At 37.7% G+C, this 18872-nt stretch overlaps 1 long non-coding RNA gene across 4 annotated transcripts in view; it reads right to left on the bottom strand.

Annotated features, from left to right (window-relative positions):
* Nucleotides 1-18872, bottom strand: part of LOC132667611 (uncharacterized) — a 247883-nt gene that overhangs the window by 49612 nt on the left and 179399 nt on the right. Inside the window, exons 5-6 of one of the 4 annotated variants that reach the window (XR_013555753.2) lie at nt 1566-1709; nt 127-203 (exon numbers count right to left, since the gene is read on the bottom strand). The exons of the other annotated variants lie outside the window; for them this stretch is intronic. This is a non-coding gene — a long non-coding RNA (uncharacterized LOC132667611). Of the gene's footprint in view, nt 1-126; nt 204-1565; nt 1710-18872 lie in introns of those variants that run through there. 4 annotated transcript variants of the gene reach the window in all.

An 18872-nucleotide genomic window follows, 5' to 3' on the forward strand; every position in this document is an offset into this window, starting at 1 on the left:
ATTTCATCTCACTTTATTGTTGACAAAATGTTTTTCACATATACTATCTACTTTAATCTCATTTTAAAACTCCTGACTTCATTTTTTTTATATTTTCCTTTTAGAGAGAAGGCAATTGGGTCTAAGAAAAGGTGTACTTATACAGAACTGAAATCCAGATCCAGTATAAACTTCAATCTCTTTCCATTATATAACATCATTACCTTAAAAATAAGAGTTGTTTTTTTTTAATATGACATTTTAGAATCAGGCTTGGATCAATCTGGACCAAGCAAATGCAGTATTCTTCCAACATATGTAATTCTATAATAATACGAGCAAAAAACAAGTAATGGTTACTACTTCAAGATAAATCATATGCCAGACTTTACTCAATTAAGTTAAATTCAATAAATATATTTAAATATATAGGATGCATCCCAGATACTAGGGAATCAAATAAATATAAGATCCAGTCTCTGTGCTCCCATAGTTCAAATTCGGTCATCTAAATAAAGTAGACATCTAAACAAATAAGTACAATAGAGATACTTCAGGAACATTGTATTTTAATTATCTATTTGCTTCTATTCCCTGGACTCCAAGACTCTTGGGTTCAGGGATCAAGTCTTTTTTGTATTCCCAGCACTGATCACAGTGTCTGGGACTGAGTAAATTCTCAATAAATAGTTATAGAATTAATTAATGTATTTATTTATGAAAAAAGATAAGTGTAATGGAGACTCAGTTGAAGGAGGGATTATTTTTATTTCTGTACTAAGAAAAGCTACATTTTGACGTGGTAGGATGAGTTTCGAAAGAATCCATGAAAACAACTCATCTGCACACTGGAGTTGTGCTGTGTACGTGTGCGCTCTTTGTCGTGCTCATGACTAGAAAGGCCTCGTCACAATAAGGAGGGCATTCTGTCCTATAGAAGGTACTTTTGCATTGTTGTGTTGCAACCAATAGATACTTCTGTTCTGACAGATACTGCAAACAGTAGACTTAGCTTTGCTCCTTTAAGACGTGCTTCCAATCTCCTCACTACTGCTGCGTGTAAATCTAGCCCTATTTCAAACACGTCTACAGTCTTAATTTTCTCAAACTGTCCATTTGTACTATGTATATTGCCCACACAGACACTATGTCATCAATTTTTTTTTCTCATGGAAAGTACACTTATTCATTTATTTACTCATTATTCTGCTGAGCATAGAACCCTCTACTGGGTCCACTGTGATTCTGAGACCTACATCCCTCTAACTCAAATGTAAAAGGCCTCCATCATTTCTCTCTAAGCTCATTCCCCCTGGAATGAATACATTGTTCATTAGACATTCAGCAAAGTATTTGCCATCTGACAGGCTAAATGAAAGCATCTCCTCTCCTAGAAGAAGTTCACTACAAGGACAACCACTGTCTTTGTTCCAGTCTAGCACAGACCCCCAATGATACACGCACTCTAACACAGTTAAATTCAAAGGGGCCACACCTAGGGAAGCTACAGAATAGTTGAGAGTCACTTAAAATACTCTGACATGTCACGTCAGGTCACCAATTGGAAAAGAGGATTTTTGAAATACCTGGATCAGGAAAGCTCGGAGGTCCTGCCTATGGGATCCAGAAACGTGCCAAAATTAAGCTGCTGTTTTGGACACGCTTTGAAGGAAAACATTTTTGGTGGCCAGTTTCAGTGTTTGTCTTCGATTCAGAACTCATATTTGATCCTAGACCAAAATATGTATCCAAAATTGCAAACAAAGCTGTTAAAATATCAGAAGGACCATGGGGGCTAGTCTTTAGAGACAGATCCAAAGGCACATGTATAAGGAAAGCCCCGTGGCCACTTCACAAAACCTTTAAAGTACCAATTTCAACTCAAAACATATGGCAGCACAGGGTATGAAAAGGAGCCTTTCACTTCCTGGAGAGATGCCAGTCTTCTGTTGGTAGCACTGAGAAGCTCTGCCACAGAAGAGGCTCCTGGGGAAAACGCAGTGGACTGTGTGAAACACATTGGTGGTCTGTCTCCTTTCTCACTGCCAACGTATTAATGGTGGAAGTTGTTCCTTCAGTTGGCATGAATTGGTATTTTTATGTTGCCTAAAGAAACTTGGAAACTACTGTATTCTCATCATTTAGATGTAGACTTTCTCATGTGGGAGACTATTTGAGGCCATGTGAGATCCATTAATTAATTATTAATGAAAATGAATTCTTTAAGTCAATAAAGCTTGCGGCCACAAGATTTTAAGCCCCAGATTATCCATAAAGAAGGCAGAATGCAGTGTTATGTTAATTGGATCTTCTACTTACACAGAGTTGTGTATATCCCATACACAGACCACCAACTCCAAAAAATGGAGGGCAACATGTTCATCTAGTATGAAAACTATACTGAGTAAAACCATTCTTGGTTCCGAAGTGCCTTAGAATGTAATGGGGCTTAGGGTCACCATTAAACATGTCATTTTTAAGAGCTATAGAAGAATAAACTGACGCCCCACAGACCTACCCTGGGATGTACACTTTTAAACAAATTCTTCACATTCACTTAGTTACTTGTGATTTATTTCTTTCTCGTAAAATGAAGCTCGGTGTATGAAAAAAGAAGTCCTATTGGTTTGAACGTGGGAATCTAGATGTAGAAACCTGGATTCCCATGTCCAGATATAATCAGCTTTTTTTATGTACATATTTTGACATGGTTGAGATGATGCTACACTCAAAAATTATACTCTTCTCTTTTCACTCAACAGTCTGTGCATCATGAGACTCTTTACATGTCATTGAAATCCTTTATTAACAGGTTATAATTGCTATATAATATTATGTCAAATAGGTTAGTTTGTAATATATAACTTCTCATGTTTGTACATTAAAAAAACTGTTTCTATCATTTAGCTCTTCTAAATATTGTTGTGATAATTTTAATGTGTTAATCTTTGCCTACTCATTTCCTTAAAATAATTCACTAGAAATGGAATTGCAATTAAAGTGTTTGGTTCTTGGATATTAACTAAACTGATTGTGGTAATCATTTCACACAATATACATATATTAAATTTTTAGATTGTACACCTTAAACTTATACAATGTTATATGTCAGTTATAGCCCAATAAAACTGGAAAAAAAGGCTAAAATATTTGGTTCTAGATATAATATCTCCACAAGTTTACCTATTTATTCTTTTATATGTATATATATGATACAAATATATCAGTAACATATATCAATAAGTGCTGTGTGTGTATAATTTCCCCCACAAGTTTACCAATTTATTCTCCATTAGTAGTATTTTTATTTTAATATTTTTAATGTTTATTTTTGAGAGATAGATAGAGACAATGAGCAGAAGACAGGCAGAGAGAGAGACAGAAAATCTGAAGCAGGCTCCGTGCTGTCAGCACAAAGTCTGAGGGGGAATTGAACCCACAAACCATGAAATCATGACCTGAGCCAAAGTGGGACGCTCAACCAACTGAGCCACGCAGGTGCCCCCCATTAGTAATATTTTTAAATGTCCATTTTACCACCATCGACAGCACTGAAAGTTCACTTTAATTTTTAAGCTATTTTAAGATTTAGTCATTCCTTTCACACATTGCTCCTGGTAGGTTGCCTTGTCTAATCACTCATATGATTGATTATCTGGCAAGTTCTTCTGAATGCCAACATTTTTTTAAAAACATATTATAAACCTACAACATATTATGAGGCTACATTGTCTTCTACAATAAAACAGGGTTATTTTCACAATTCTATATAATTGGGAATGAGGTTGTCACATAGATGGAACACAACAGCCTTCAGCTACTCTCTGATAGATTTAAAATGTGACAAGTAAAGACTGTTACACTTTAGTATTTTCTGCAGAAGGGATGTATCTGAGTCCTCATAATGCTTAAAAAACTTATCCGAAAATCCACTTTCCTTTCCAAGTTATTATGTTCAAATACTGTAAGACAAAAAAGAGGACATGAAAAGCTCAATAAAAAAAATTAAAGTCCGGGGCGCCTGGGTGGCTCAGTCGGTTATGCATCCGACTTCGGCTCAGGTCATGATCTCACGGTCCCTGAGTTTGAGCCCTGCGTCGGGCTCTGTGCTGACAGCTCAGAGCCTGGAGCCTGTTTCAGATTCTGTGTCTCCCTCTCTCTCTGACCCTCCCCCATTCATGCTCTGTCTCTGTCTCAGAAATAAATAAACGTTAAATAAATAAACAAATAAATAAATAAATAACATCCATGTTTTCTCTATTTGAGCAGGTGTCTGAAGGGAAAAAAAAATAAATCTCTCTCAAACTGAAAAGGACAGAACTATGTGTCTATTTTGCTCAACTCTCAATCTCCAGGTCCCCCAATTGGTGTAGTGCTGCCTCAAAAAGCAATGGAGAAAAAGTTCTGGAGATGAATGTGGTGATGGTTGTACAAAAATGTGAATATATCTAATGCCACAGAACATTTGTAGTTAAAAAAGTTAAAATGGTAAAAATTTATATATATTATATTATATTATATTATATTATATTATATTATATTATATTATATTTTATACCCCTCATACCGACCCCCTCCAAAAATAGCAATGGAGCTCTTCTGGTTTTTCCTTGAGTTTACTGAGCCTCCTGCTATCTGTTAACCAACCTGTAATGAATCTGCCATAGTCCCCTAGCTGCTGGGAACTTCAAATTATCTGAGAACTCATAAGCTCTGCCCCAGATCTTCTTTTAAATTAGCAGCAATGTGAGTACAGATCTTCCTCAGTTTATGATGGGGTGTTGTCCCAACAAACCCATCATAAGTTGAAAATGCATTTAATTCACTTAACCTACTGAATATCATAGCTTGTCTGGCCTACCTTGAATGTGATCAGAACACTTACGTTAGCCTCAAGTTGGGCAAAATCATCTAACACAAATACCATTTTATAATAAAGTGTTGCATATCTCATGTAACTTACCGAATCCTGTACTGAAAGTGAGAAACAATGGTTGGATGGGGACAGAATCGTGGTAAGCATATTGGTTGTTCATCCTCGCGATCGGGTGGCTACTGGGACCTGCCGCTGCCACTGCTTCTGCCCAGCGTCACCAGAGAGGGTCTTACCATATCTCTCTAGCCGGGAAAAGATCCAAATTCAAAATCTGAAGTATAGTTTCTATTGAATGCGTATCACTTTCACAGGATCGCAAAGTCGAAAAACCATAAGGGGACCCATCGTAACCCAGGGGCCGTCTGTCCAGGCATGAACATAATATATTTGAAAAAAGAAAACCAGAAGAATAGCAGCTGCGGTTTCACTACTGTCTGGTGACTGAGAGACTTGGTTCGAACTCTGCCTACAGGCAAAGTTACTGCACATGTACCCTGCATTCTGTCATCAGCGTATTTCTGGAAATGTAGTATGTAAATTAATTTTTTTTTAAAGTTTATTCATTTTTTGAGAGAGAGAGGGAGAGAGAGAGAGAGAGAGAGAGAGAGAGAGCTCAAGTGGGATTGAGGCAGAGAAAGAAGACACAGAATCCAAAGCAGGCTCCAGTCTCTGAGCTGTCATCACAGAGCCTGTGATGGGACTTGAACGTACAGACAGAGCTGAAGTCAGACGCTTAACCAACTGAGCCACCCAGGCGCCCCATGTAGTATATAAATTAAAATTAAGAAAATGAATTGTTTACATAGAGATGAAAATAGCAATTGTATTTCAATTCTATAAATAAAGCAAATGGTGCAAAAGAGTCTAAAATACAGAACTCAACCTTTTAGAACTACCTTTGAAACATAAAATCTTGCTTTGTTTATAAAATCAATTCCTGTCCCCACCCCTACCCCCACAAGAAGCCCACAAAACTCAACTTGCTTCTTGACAGAAATTAAATGAAAACACAAACAAGTGTAAATAAAATGTTATAACAGCTATAAGAATATGTTAAAGAATTGGAGAAACCATCTTAAACACACAAAAAATTAAAATAGTATATGTATAATATTAATATAAATATATTAACATCTAAGAGCAGCTAAAATGTCTGGACCACTTACTCTGAGCCAGGCACTGTCCCAAGTGCTTACTTGTACTTGCCTCGAGTTGGGCAAAATCATCTAACACAAATACCATTTCATTCTTAACATACCCTTCATTCTTAACATAGTCCTTACCAGGTAAGGCACTATTTATTACTGCCCCATTTTACAGACATGGAAAGCCATTACAGAGAGCCAGAGAGTTTGGTAATTTACCCAAGGCTTTCAATTAGCTGCAATGCTCTTAAGATGTACACAGTAATGCTTTTTCAGACTCCATCTGGGATCTTACCCTGTACCTAAGATGGTCACAACTGGAAAGGAGAAAGGCCATAACTGTAAATAAAAGCATCTACTGGCTTTTGCAAGCCCTACAAGCATCTCTTTGAAAAATGACCATAATTCATATCTAAATAAAATTGAAGAGAGAAGTAGTTTATCTTCTCCTGAACCTCAAGTTTAGGCGGTTAAACTACTGCTATGCCTCCAGATTTTCCTGTGATCATAATTGTTTCCTAGAGGCATCAGCTGGGGCTTCACTGAGGAGTGATGAAGAAAAGCATACTTTACAAAAGCTTAGTCCAGTGTGGAGTCTTTCCCTGCATACTCGAATTCTGGACACGGTTACTTCCTATCATGACAGACCCCTACTAGGACGATAGTGGGGACAGAGTACTGGTTCACATGGAAACTCATCCTCTTCAGATCCTCCACATTAGAAAGGCCAGAGCCCTTTGCAGACCCTTTTTCCTCTATCTTGAAAGACTTTGTTCTTTACCTCTAACTACCCTTGACCCCCACCACCAGCCCCAGGCTTCCTACCCCTGGTACAATCTAAGAGAGGAATCAATGAGATTTTCCTCATTTACTGAGTTCAACAAAGGCAAGCCCACAATCTTGGGGGTGGGGTTAGAGGTGATGAAAATAAATTCCAACTAGCCCACCCTGCAAACACTTGGAGATCCAGATCACATCTGGCTGGGGAGAGGGCTTGGAGTGCTGGTAACTTATCAATGCTCGGGTTACTCAATTACACCAAAGAGTATCCTCTGGGAAAGCAGCCGGTATCCCCTCCTATCACCTCAGACAGAAAGCACATCTCAACAAAGCTGGTGACTGAAGGGTTGCCATTAGTGACAAATTCATTTATTTATTTCCTGAGTTTCCAACTTTAGGAGTACTTCCACATCCATAAAACAAAGAATCTTTATGCTATATTTATTTCCAAGAAAGTGTTCCAGTGTCAATATGGAAATTATGACTACAGAAGTGGACAGAGTATGGTCAACTACCATGCATTTAGGTTCTTTCTACATAGGAAAGGATTAGCAGCAGAAAGAACGCCAGAACTAATTTTAATCTCTCTTTTACCTTGTGACTAGAAGCAAATCATTGAATTCCCAGAGATGCACATTCTCATCTGGAAAACATAGATAATATTCCTAGGTCTTCTTTTTGCATCTGGATGTGCAAAAATTAAATGGAGTGATGTAAAGAACAATGTAATTGAAAGTGCTGTGTATACTATCCATTAAAGATTATATGAGTAATAAGCTATTACCATATAAGGTGATAAAGGAGATGTTCTGCCTATGAACACACTAGGCAATGACTTCTTAAGGGTGTCTTTAAATCTCATGTTCGATAGTTTAGTAAATGAAGAAAACTTTGCCATTTAATGCAGTAAGACAGTCACATTTAATGTGTCCACAGTAGCTTAGGCCAGTCCACAGAGTTCATACCCCCTCTCCAAACATTGCATATGTTGTTTATATGATTCACTTGTTTATATAGAAATTAATCACATGCTGTTTAATGGTGTCATGTATTATTATTTGCCTCTTTTTATATTTAATTTTTTATATGCAAATATATGTCTGATTTCTTCAACTAGACTGTAAATCACTTCAGGACTATTTAAGAGCTTGTTAAATGAGATGATATGTATTAAAGACATAGTATAGTATCTAGCACATGGTAAGAGCTCAATAAATAGTAATTATTTTTTTTTCAGAGGGCCTAACATAGATTTTGGTCCAGAGTATATACAACAAGTTATCAATTAGCTATTTCAAGTAGGAAACACCACACTGTGGGATATTATTTGAAGACTCCCTTGAGCAATAATCATATAGGACTTCAAAAGAATATTTCAAGCCCCATACAAAATGACATTTCCAAGTAAGCAACAATATTTAAGAGTCAAGAGTGGGCAGTGATGATGAACACAGGTTTTGGAGTCAGACAGACCTTGGTTTGGATGTCTACTCCACCTCTTACAAGATGTGTGGCCTTGGCCAAATTACATCACTCTATTAACTCCAAATGAGAATAATAATACCTGCTCCAGTGTTGTGGTAATGAAAGGAATCAATACAGGCAAAAACTTACACTGAACCAAATGGTAGTTGTTACTCCTTCTAAGAGTCCAACAATTTTGTGTTCTAGGATTGAGTAGGCCACTATATGAGAAGGATAGATTAAAATGTCCACAAAGAAAGAGAAATGAGAATTTAGCCTGACAGTCTCCTAGTCCACCAACCCAATCTTCACATTTTGAAAATTAAGTAGAACATATAGCCCAAATAGCCCATATAAGAACATATTTAATGCATATATTTTTCTGATAAAAAATGTTTAAGATTCTAGAAAACATATGTTTAGTTTGTTGAAACGCATGCCTTTCTGGTTTAGACTAAAATCGGATAAGTTACCATCAGGGAAATGCAAATCAAAACCACCATGAGGTAACACCATATCTACTGGGATGACTGTAATCAAAAAGACAGACAATAATCAGTCTTGGTGAGGCAGTAGAGGAAATTTGGAATCCTCATTCACCACCGGTGGGAATGTAAAATGGAGCAGTCACTTTGGAAAACAGACTAGAAAGTCCTCAAAATTTTAAGAGTTAGCATTAGAATTAGCATCAAAGCTACCATATGAGCCAGCAATTCCACTCTTGGGAACATACCCCAGGAAATGCAAACATATGTCCACATAAAAGCTTGTACACAGATGTTCATAGCAGCAGTATTAATAATAGCCAAAAAGTGGAAATAACACAAATGTTCCTCAAATGATGCATGGTTAAACAAAATGCGATATAGCTAACAATAATTATTCAGCAGTGGAAAAAATAAAGTACTGATAAATGCAATAATATGAATGAATCTTGCAAATATGTCAGGTGAAAGAAGCCAGTCACAAAAAGCCAAGTATTATGTGATTCCATTTATATGAAGTGTTCCGAATAGGCAAATTCATAGAAACAGAAAGCAAATTCATGGTTGCTTAGGGCTGGGAAGACTAGGGGGGAAATAGGAAGTGGTCAATGGGTACAGGGTTCCTTTTTGTAGTGATGAGAATGTCTTAAAAAACTGATTGCGGCGATGGTTGCCCAGTTCTGTGAATATGCTAAAAACCATTGAATTGTACACTTTAAACAAATGAATTATATGGTATGTGAATTATATCTCAATATAGCTGTTTATTTTTTTAATGTTTATTTCTTTATCTTGAGAGTGAAAGAGCACAAGCAGGGTGAGAGGCAGAAAGGGAGAGAGAGAGAATCTCAAGCAGGCTCTGTTTTTGGCTCAACGGAGGGGTTTGATTTCACGAACTGTTGAGATCAGGACCTGAGCCAAAATCAGGAGTCAAAGGCTGAACTGACTGAGCCACCCAGGCACCCCAAGCTGTTAATTCAAAAGATTGGATTAGTGCTGTATCGACTAGAAAGGCCTCGTTAGTTTACAGAAAGACAAAGACATCAAACCAACAAAAATATCACTAACAAAATAGTAAAGATTACTTGAAGAGTTTTTAATGATATAAATACATCACGAAAATGTAACTGTAGTTCACAGCTAAATTTTTTTTGGACAATTGCATTTTTAAATGTACTACAATACACTTAACTTAGAAACATTGGAGTTCTTATCAGTGATATGTTTTAGTAAGCTACATAGCTATTAGGTTTATAATAGACCATAAAACCACTTTAAAAGAAGGCAATTAAGGGGCCTGAGTGGCTCGTTAAGCGGCTGACTTCAGCTCAGGTCATGATCACACAGCTTGTGGGTTCGAGCCCTGCACCCGACTCTGTGCTGACAGCTCAGAGCCTGGAACCTGCTTCAGATTCTGTGTCTCCCTCTCTCTCTGCCCCTCCCCTGCTCACACTCTGTCTCAAAAATAAATGTAAACATTAAAAAAAAAATTTTTTTAATAAAAATTTTTTTAAAAAAATAAAAGAAAGGTAATTAATTTTAAATTGCACTTTATTTCCATGTGTTCCATTTTGTTCCAACTATTAATATCATCAAAATCTTGAAGTATGGTATTGTTAGAACTTTTAGGCTTTTTCTAATCAATCAATAGAAATGTTATAAAAATTATGGAGAGCAAAGGGCTACCGAAATATGTAGTTAAGAAACTGAAAAGATAAAGTGTGCACCAATTATAATCTGATACATGATACAGTCTAATAATTATAATCAAATAGTCAAAGTGTCTTTTTACTATTTTGGTGAAAATAATAGTAACTTTACAGAGTACTCTTTTGGAGGGGGATTCTTACACACACTTTCATTAACTTATGTATTGGTAATTATATTCAGACTTTACAGCATCAATATTTAACATTTAAATTTGAAAATATCTTCCTTCGAAAACCATATAATCCCATGTCTTCTAAAATTAAATTATTATATTATTGCCCAAAATAAACTTCACTCAGTAAATGTGTCTAATACATAAATAAAACATTCTTATGATTTCTAACATGCCAAAATTTAGAAAATACACTTACAGGGGCGCCTGGGTGGCACAGTCGGTTAAGCGTCCGACTTCAGCCAGGTCACGATCTCGCGGTCCGTGAGTTCGAGCCCCGCGTCAGGCTCTGGGCTGATGGCTCAGAGCCTGGAGCCTGTTTCCGATTCTGTGTCTCCCTCTCTCTCTGCCCCTCCCCCGTTCATGCTCTGTCTCTCTCTGTCCCAAAAATAAATAAAAAACGCTGAAAAAAAAAAATTTAAAAAAAAAAGAAAATACACTTACAAAAGAAATAGATGTTGTGTAGTAAATAATGCTACTTAATTCTAACATCAAAAGAAGATGATTGTGGTAACTTAAAACTTTCAAAAAACTGTATCTGTCTTTGCTCAAGAGAAACATTTTGAGATTAAAATGTCATCAAGATACACATTTATTTCACTCACAGGGCCTTTCTCTTTTAAATTTATATTTGATATTATTTTAGAGGATGTTACATGCACCTTAATTTTAGAATTTGGTTTTTGTTTTATCTTTATAAAAAAATTTAATATGATTAGAAAATATTTAGCAGCAGTTGAAACAATATGTAAAAACATTTAAGGTTGGAGGTAGATTTAAAATTAAATTAATGTTAGGGGCACCTGGGTGGCTCAGTTGGTTTAGCGTCCAAGTTTGGCTCAGGTCATGATGTCACAGTTTGTGGGTTCAAGTCCCGCATCAGGCTCTGTGCTGACAGCTCAGAGCCTGGAGCCTGGAGCCTGCTTCTGATTCTCTGTCTCCCTTTCTCTCTGCCCCTCCCCTGCTCCTGCTGTCTCTTTCTGTCTCTCAAAAATAAATAAATGTAAAAAAATTATTTTAATTAAATTAATGTTATGTTAATCATACTACAATAGAGTGGTTTAAAAAATAAAATTAAAACAAGGGTGCCTGGGTGGTTCAGTCAGTTAAGTGTCTGACGTCAGCTCAGGTCATGATCTCATGGTTTGTGAGTTCAAGCCCTGGATCGGCCTCTGTGCTGACAGCTCAGAGCCTGGAACCTGCTTTGGGTTCTGTGTGTGTGTGTGTGTCTCTCTCTCTCTCTCTCTCTCAGAAATAAATAAATAAACATTTTTTTTTAAATTAAAACAGTTTTCAGAGCAGACACCATTATAATAAATGAAGAAAACTTCAAATTTAAAAATTTTGCCAAAATACAATACTTGTTTGAATGACCTCAATTTTTTTGTGTTTCAAATTCCTTCATATTTCTTCCACCTGTCTGTTGTCACTTTGTTATATTCCAGAAAACAAATTAGAGGAAATATAACATTCAAGCAAATTACACAATTAATATTAAGAAGTACATGTATCTCATTGTATAACTTCATAAAAAATAGAGGATTTGATTTTCTAAATTTCTCTGAGAATTGTGTGAACTGAACACATTGCTTATATATTCATTGTGTTTTCTATTGCCACCTTATTTACAAAGTTGGGTTGGGGCAGGAAAAATTTACATTTTCATGTGAAGAATTTTCCTAACACTTGCTTCTGATTAAGTACCCTGGATCACAGTGAATCAGCAAACATTGATTTACACAGAGCTTTAGAAAATAGCTCGACTTTCAAAGGAGTGATACTTTCTCAAGTGAATCCTAAAGTCTTCAAAGGTCAACAAAAAGAGAAATTTCAGATTTTGCTCCCACCACAATAATTTGGTATATTTAAAAGTATTTTTGTAGTCAGACTACTATAGAAATCTGGAAGTAATTCTGATTTTAAAAGGTAACATTTTCTGAAGCTTGAAGTTTCTAAGTGTTAATTAAAAGCCATAGTTAATGTTTCATTTAGTTGGAGCTGTGAACGTTAACACTCATATCACTGAATATGCATTTATATAATGAAAATACGTCAAATATATGCAACATATTTAAAAACTACCATAATGCTATCCACACATTTTTCAAAGGCAAAAAAACAACTTTTCAAAAATCTAACTGAAACTGCCTTTTACTCCAATACAAATTGGAGTTCTCAAGTTGTTTAACTGAACTGATTTATAATGGAAATAAGTGGAGTTTAGATGAGTTTCCTGTAAATGTGTAATAAAACCCACAGTTGTATATGTAGATTCTTAATTTTTGAACAATAAATTTAGGGCCGGGCAATGTCACTGGAGTAAATTCCTTTAAGAGATGTAAAGGTCTTGATGACAGTTATTTTCCAGGTCTACTTTCCCACAATCACATCTCTGAAAGATTTTCTGCATGAAGTGTCTGAAGAAGAGTGGTGGACATGTCAATGATCCCTGAGGTCCATTCCAGGTCCCCTTTAAGGTGGAGGTGGGGCAAATAGGAGAGAAGAAAAGGTAATGCTGATAAGGGAATCTGAACCAAATGTTGTCGCATGCTAGAAATGATTAGATGCCCTTGTCATGGAGCTGCTACAGAAGTCCGGGGTGAAAGAGGGAAACAAGAGGTCAAGTGTGGGCACATGAGTTAAAAAAAAAAAAAAAAAAAAGTTTGTGTGGTATAGTGGAAGGAAAATGAATCCTTAATCTACTCCTAAATCCTCTCTCCTTTTCTTTTTTAAATATCCTTTGGTCCTGTGATGGGAAGAACGGAGGTGGGTCTTGATGCTATTTATTAACACGTATCAGGTTAAGCTACACAATATGTTTGTAATTAAAATAAAAGCTTTAGCAAGAATATTCTGCTCTCTTGCTTAGAGGTGTTCACAAAGCAAAAGCAAGCTACTGAACTGACCTTCATCATGGAATGCCTATTTTTTTTTTATGTTTATTTCTTTCTGAGGGAGAGAGAGAGCTCAAGCAGGGGAGGGACAGAAAGAGGGGGGGGGGGGCAGAGGATCCAAAGCAAGTTCCATGCTGACAGCAGACAGCCCTCATCAGGACTGGAACTCACGAACTGTGAGATCATGACCTGAGATGAAGCCAGGCACTTAACCGACTGAGTCACCCAGGCACCCTGCAATGCCTATTTCTAAATGTCCATGTCTTATCACTGTACTTACGTTTTGGTGGGAGTCATGTCTTATATTCATTCAATAGCTATACATTAAGGACCTGCTAGGTGCCAAGCCCTGTTTTAGACAGTGAATAAACAGAGTGAAATCCTTGCTCTCATGGAGTTTACAAAATAGTAACAAAATAGGCATTAAACAAAGTTAAATGAGAAAATTGGGTATTATGTTTCATTAGTTTTTAACATATACCTTTCCCATATTTTGATGTATGTAAATTGGGATGCATTTTTAAATTGATGGTAAATAATATTTTAATTGGTGATCTTTTTTCTTTGTGGCAGGCCATGAAACAGTGATATAAGCCTTAAGTGATAACATTCAGAATTCAACAAAATATAGTAGAGTGGTAGAAAGTTACAAACACTTTCAAAAAGAAGAATGGAGAGGAGAGGAATTGTAACAGTGTGGTCAGGGGCAACCTCACTGAGAAGGCATCTTTCCAGCCCAGGCATAAAAAAGGAACCAACCCATCATGCAGGGCTTCCCAGGTAGAGGAAAGTACAAATGCCCGAAGATAGGAGGGTGCCTGGTCACGGTCCTGGAAATACAAGACCAATGTAGCTGGAACTGAATGGGAGTGAGGACAGCAGTAGAAAAGGGTGAAAGATGAGAAGTAACAAAGAAGCCAGCCTATATAAGTCCTTGTGGACCATTGTAAGGACTCTGACATTTACTCTGAGTGAAATGGCAAGTTATTGGGAGTGTGTGGAGCAGAAACCATGATATGAATTCTATGTGAAGGGTAAAAAGGCACCTCTGGCTGCTGTGTTGAGAATGGATGGACTAAAGGAGAACAAGGCAGAAAAGAAGAGAGCAATTTGGAATCTTCTATTCAATGCCAAGTAAAAGGTGATGGTGCCTATCACCAGCGTGTTAGCTGTAGAGGTGATTCTGTAACCAGATTCTGAATAGATAAAACCTACAAGATTGGTTCATTTTGGATGTGGGGTTCAAGAAGAGGTGTGTCATGATAACCCCAAGACTTCTGGCCTGAAACACTGTAACTAAGATGGGTTATCATGAATTATTCTGATTATAAACCAGGGATGCCTCATACTAAATCAACAAGTTTCCAACCGAATAAAGCTTGTGTATTCAAAGCTAAAAATTTCAAATAGTGGTGACTGTAGGAGTTCTGGCACTAGTATACAAAAGTGCTGTTTACCAAAGGAGGGGAAAGACAGAGAAAGGCAAGAAAAGCAAGAGAAAGGAGAATTAGGTTTATTGTACCAAGTGGTTCATGTATATTCTCATTTAATCCCAACAATCACTACACAATGTCATGATTACTCTCCCCATTTCGCGTAGAGAAATTAGGCTTTAGGTTGGTTAAGCAGGTTACTGAGGTCACATAGCTATAGATAATCCTTTAGAGTTCTCCCCTTGGAACTGGTTGCAATTTTTTAACTAGACTTCCAAATCAGGTGTCCCACTCTTTCAGTTTTCTTACAGCATCCAGTTCTGCTCTATTTCCCTCTCCTAAAGGAATTGAGGGGGATATTTTTCCCCCTGAAGATCAGTGGAAGGATATTTCAGTGGATACCATATAGTGTTCTTCCAAAAAGCATCCTTCAGCCAATATACTTCAGTCTCCGGGAATGTCTTATATTTCACCAGCAGAGCTACCTGCCTACGCAGGGCACAAGCCTTTATCCAACATCGAACCCCCTTCCACACCTTCACTTTTTCCCCCCAAAACTCTTCATTCTGGGAGTCAGACCTTAGAACCTACAGATTTTCTAACTGCCTTTGCTCACATCACCATATCAGATCCTCACATCGATACGGTACCGTGTCCCCTCGGGCAGTGGTTACACAAGAGATCCGCAAGCTGTGATGTTTGCCCTTAGATGGCAAGCCTTCCCCAAACATGAAGAGTGCAGCATAGAGTGAGAGCTTTGCAATCAGTTAGGACTAGGTTCAGCTCTGAGTTTCTGACACTTTCTGGATCCACAACCTATGACAAGGTACCCAGCTTTTTAAACTTCAATTTCTTTATCATTAAAAAGCAGAAAATGGTAATTATGTTACAGTATTGTGAGAATTAAATGGGACAGTGTTTGTAAGCCCCTAGGGTAGGGTGTGATACTAGTAAATGCTTCTTAAATGTACTCTATTACTATTTCCTGGCTCTTCTCCCATGTGAAGCACTAACAGAGGGTGTATACCATGTTCAGTGAGCTCCCAGATTGCAATGGAAGTTCTGCACTTAGAATCTCACATCTAGGGGCACCTGGGCAGCTCAATCAGTTAAGCATCTGGCTCTTGATTCGGCTCAGGTCATGATCTCACAGTTCCTGAGATCAAGCCCTGAGTTGGGCTCTGCACTGAGTGTGGAGCCTCTTTGAGATTCTTTCTCCCTTTCTCTCTGCCCCTTCCCCACATCTCAAAATAAATAAGTAAACATTGAGAAAATAAATCCTACATTTATTTTTCTAATGCTACCTTTACTCCTAAAAAGCCAAGGCTGCATGTTTTTTGTTTGTTTTTTTCCTATATCTATGGCCAACCAGCCCAGCTGGTGAACTGTAACTAAGAGGAGGCAGAGTCAAGAGCAAAGCAGCAGGCAGTGCTGGAAACACTGGCACAGCTGGACATCAGGAGAAGTGCCCCACACAGGGACAGGCACACAACCTCTTCTTTCTCAGCAGCTCTGTGACTCATGGGTTGGGAAAAGCTTTGAGAAATGAACTAGTCCTCTCTGTTGCTCGAAACAACTATTGTCAGTTACCTGAGCATCTATCTTGCACTTAAAGACTTTAAAAAAGGAAATAGATTCCCATCTCGGTCCATGTCATCATGTGGTCGATTTATTGTTGTTATTTATTGTTGTCATGAAGGTGTCATTTCAGGAGTCAATTCTTTTATTCCATGCCTCCCGGGTAATTGGTACTAAACCAAGGACATGTAGAGAAGTGGCCCAGTGACAGAGCCACCTCTCAGCCATGTCTGTGCAGACCTGTGGGAGAAGCACTAATTATCTCTTTCTGTCCAGGGTCTTAGTTCACAAGGTATCCTATGGGCACCTCAGTCTCAATTTGTCTAAAATAAACATCTCTCTTACCCTCACCTGCTCTTGCTCTAGTGCTCACAGCACTGATTGAAAATATGCTCATACCAGAACTGTAGCCATCACCACAGAAAATCAGTTTCCGAATCTTGTGGATTCAGGTAATTCTCCCTTTGAAATATTCCTCCAAACTATTCTCTTGTTGTCATCTTCACTGCTTAGTCTCCTCTCACCTGGCCTATTGCAACTGCCTAGCCTAAATCTCCCCATGTCCAGTCTCTCCAAGTCCAACCACCTCAGTGACATAGAAATTATGATTCTAGGGCACTTGAGTAGCTCAGTCATTAAGCATCTGACTTTGGCTCAGGTCATGATCTCATGGTTCATGAGTTCAAGTCCCACATTGGGTGAGCTCAAGCCCCGCTTCGGGTGAGGATGAGACCCACTTCAGGTAAGCCCCGCTTTTCTCTCTCTCTCTGTCTCCCTCTCTGCCCCTCCTGGGATTCTCTCTCTCTCTCTCTCTCTGCCCCTTGCTCACTTGCACCTGCTCTTCTCTCAAAAGAAAGAAAGAAAGAAAGAAAGAAAGAAAGAAAGAAAGAAAGAAAGAAAGAAATTATGACTGTACCCCTGATTTGAGCTTAAACTTTCCACATCCATCACTCAGCTGAGATCTATTATACCCTAGAACTCTGCTGTCCAATCCAATAGCCACTAGAGACATGTGACTCTTGAGCACTTGAAACATGGCTAGTCCAAATTTCGACGTGCTACAGTGCATAAGACATGCCAGATTTCAAAGACTTGGTATGAAAACAAGAATATAAAATATTTCATTAATCTTTTAGGCTCATCACATGTTGAAATGATAACATTGGGGGACAGCTGAGGTTAAATAAAATGTATCTTTTAAAATTAACTTCAATTAACTTCATTTGTTCCCTCCCTCCCTTTTTTCTTATTGTGGCTACTAGACAATTTAAAATTGTGCATGCTCCTTGTATTAAAGTTTTCTTTGACAGTGCTACCTTGGTGCCAGGTCCTTCTCAATTTGTGACCTTTGCACCAGCTATTCTTTCCTTCTCCCTGGAACTTCCTTCAGCAAGTGAACTCCCATTCATTCAAGGTTTAATTAAAATTCACTTTCTGATATTTGTCTTTCTCTGACTGACTTATATTGCTTAGCATAATACACTCTAGTTTCATCCACATTGTTGCAAATGGCAAGATTTCATTCTTTGTGATCACTGGGTAGTATTCCATTGTATATATATACCACATCTTCTTTATCCATTCATCAGCCGATGGACATTTGGTTTCTTTCCATAATTTGGCCATTTTTGATAATGTTGTTATAAACATCGGGAGGGTTGCTGGAGGGGAGGTGGGAGGGATGGGTTAAATGTGTGATAGGCATAAAGGAGGGCACTTTTAGGGAAGAGTACTGGGTGTTATATGTAAGACATGGAACCAAGACTACACTGTATGTTAACTAACTTGAAGTTAAATAAAATAAATAAATAAAAATAAAATTCACTTTCTGTATTAAGACATCTCTACTTTTTCCTTTGTAAGTCCTTTTTGGCACTTTTCCTGATTTAAATATTTATTTAGAAATTTATTTCTTTAATGTCTATCTCCCTCACTAGACTGCAAGGTCCACAAAGGAAGAGAACCAACCTTCTCTTGGTTCCTCACTGACCTTATGAATCTTCTTTAATGTCTGGAAGACATAATATGTGTTTAATAAACTCTACTTGAATAAGTGAATGAATGAGACATTCTGATTCCCCTCCCAGGTAGTGTTGGTGGGGCTGAGCAATAAACTAAACCAGCTGGCATAATTGACACAGAAGAAGATAGCGCAAAGCAAGGCTGGTCCACTGTCTAGCTCCCCATTTCTCCCTCTATCAGTTGGTTCCCTGAGAAGCTAAGCCTCTACGCCCCAATCAGCACCAATGAGGTGGTAACAGGTATCCGAAGGAGTCCTTTCCCACTCAACCCTCCATTCTCTTCTTTGTTGTTAACAGGGCCCAGGGAGCTAAGCTTACACCTTGACTCAAAAACA

Source organism: Panthera onca, chromosome B2 (genome assembly GCF_046562875.1).
Source record: "Panthera onca isolate mPanOnc1 chromosome B2, mPanOnc1 haplotype 2, whole genome shotgun sequence".
Lineage (NCBI taxonomy): Eukaryota > Metazoa > Chordata > Mammalia > Carnivora > Felidae > Panthera > Panthera onca.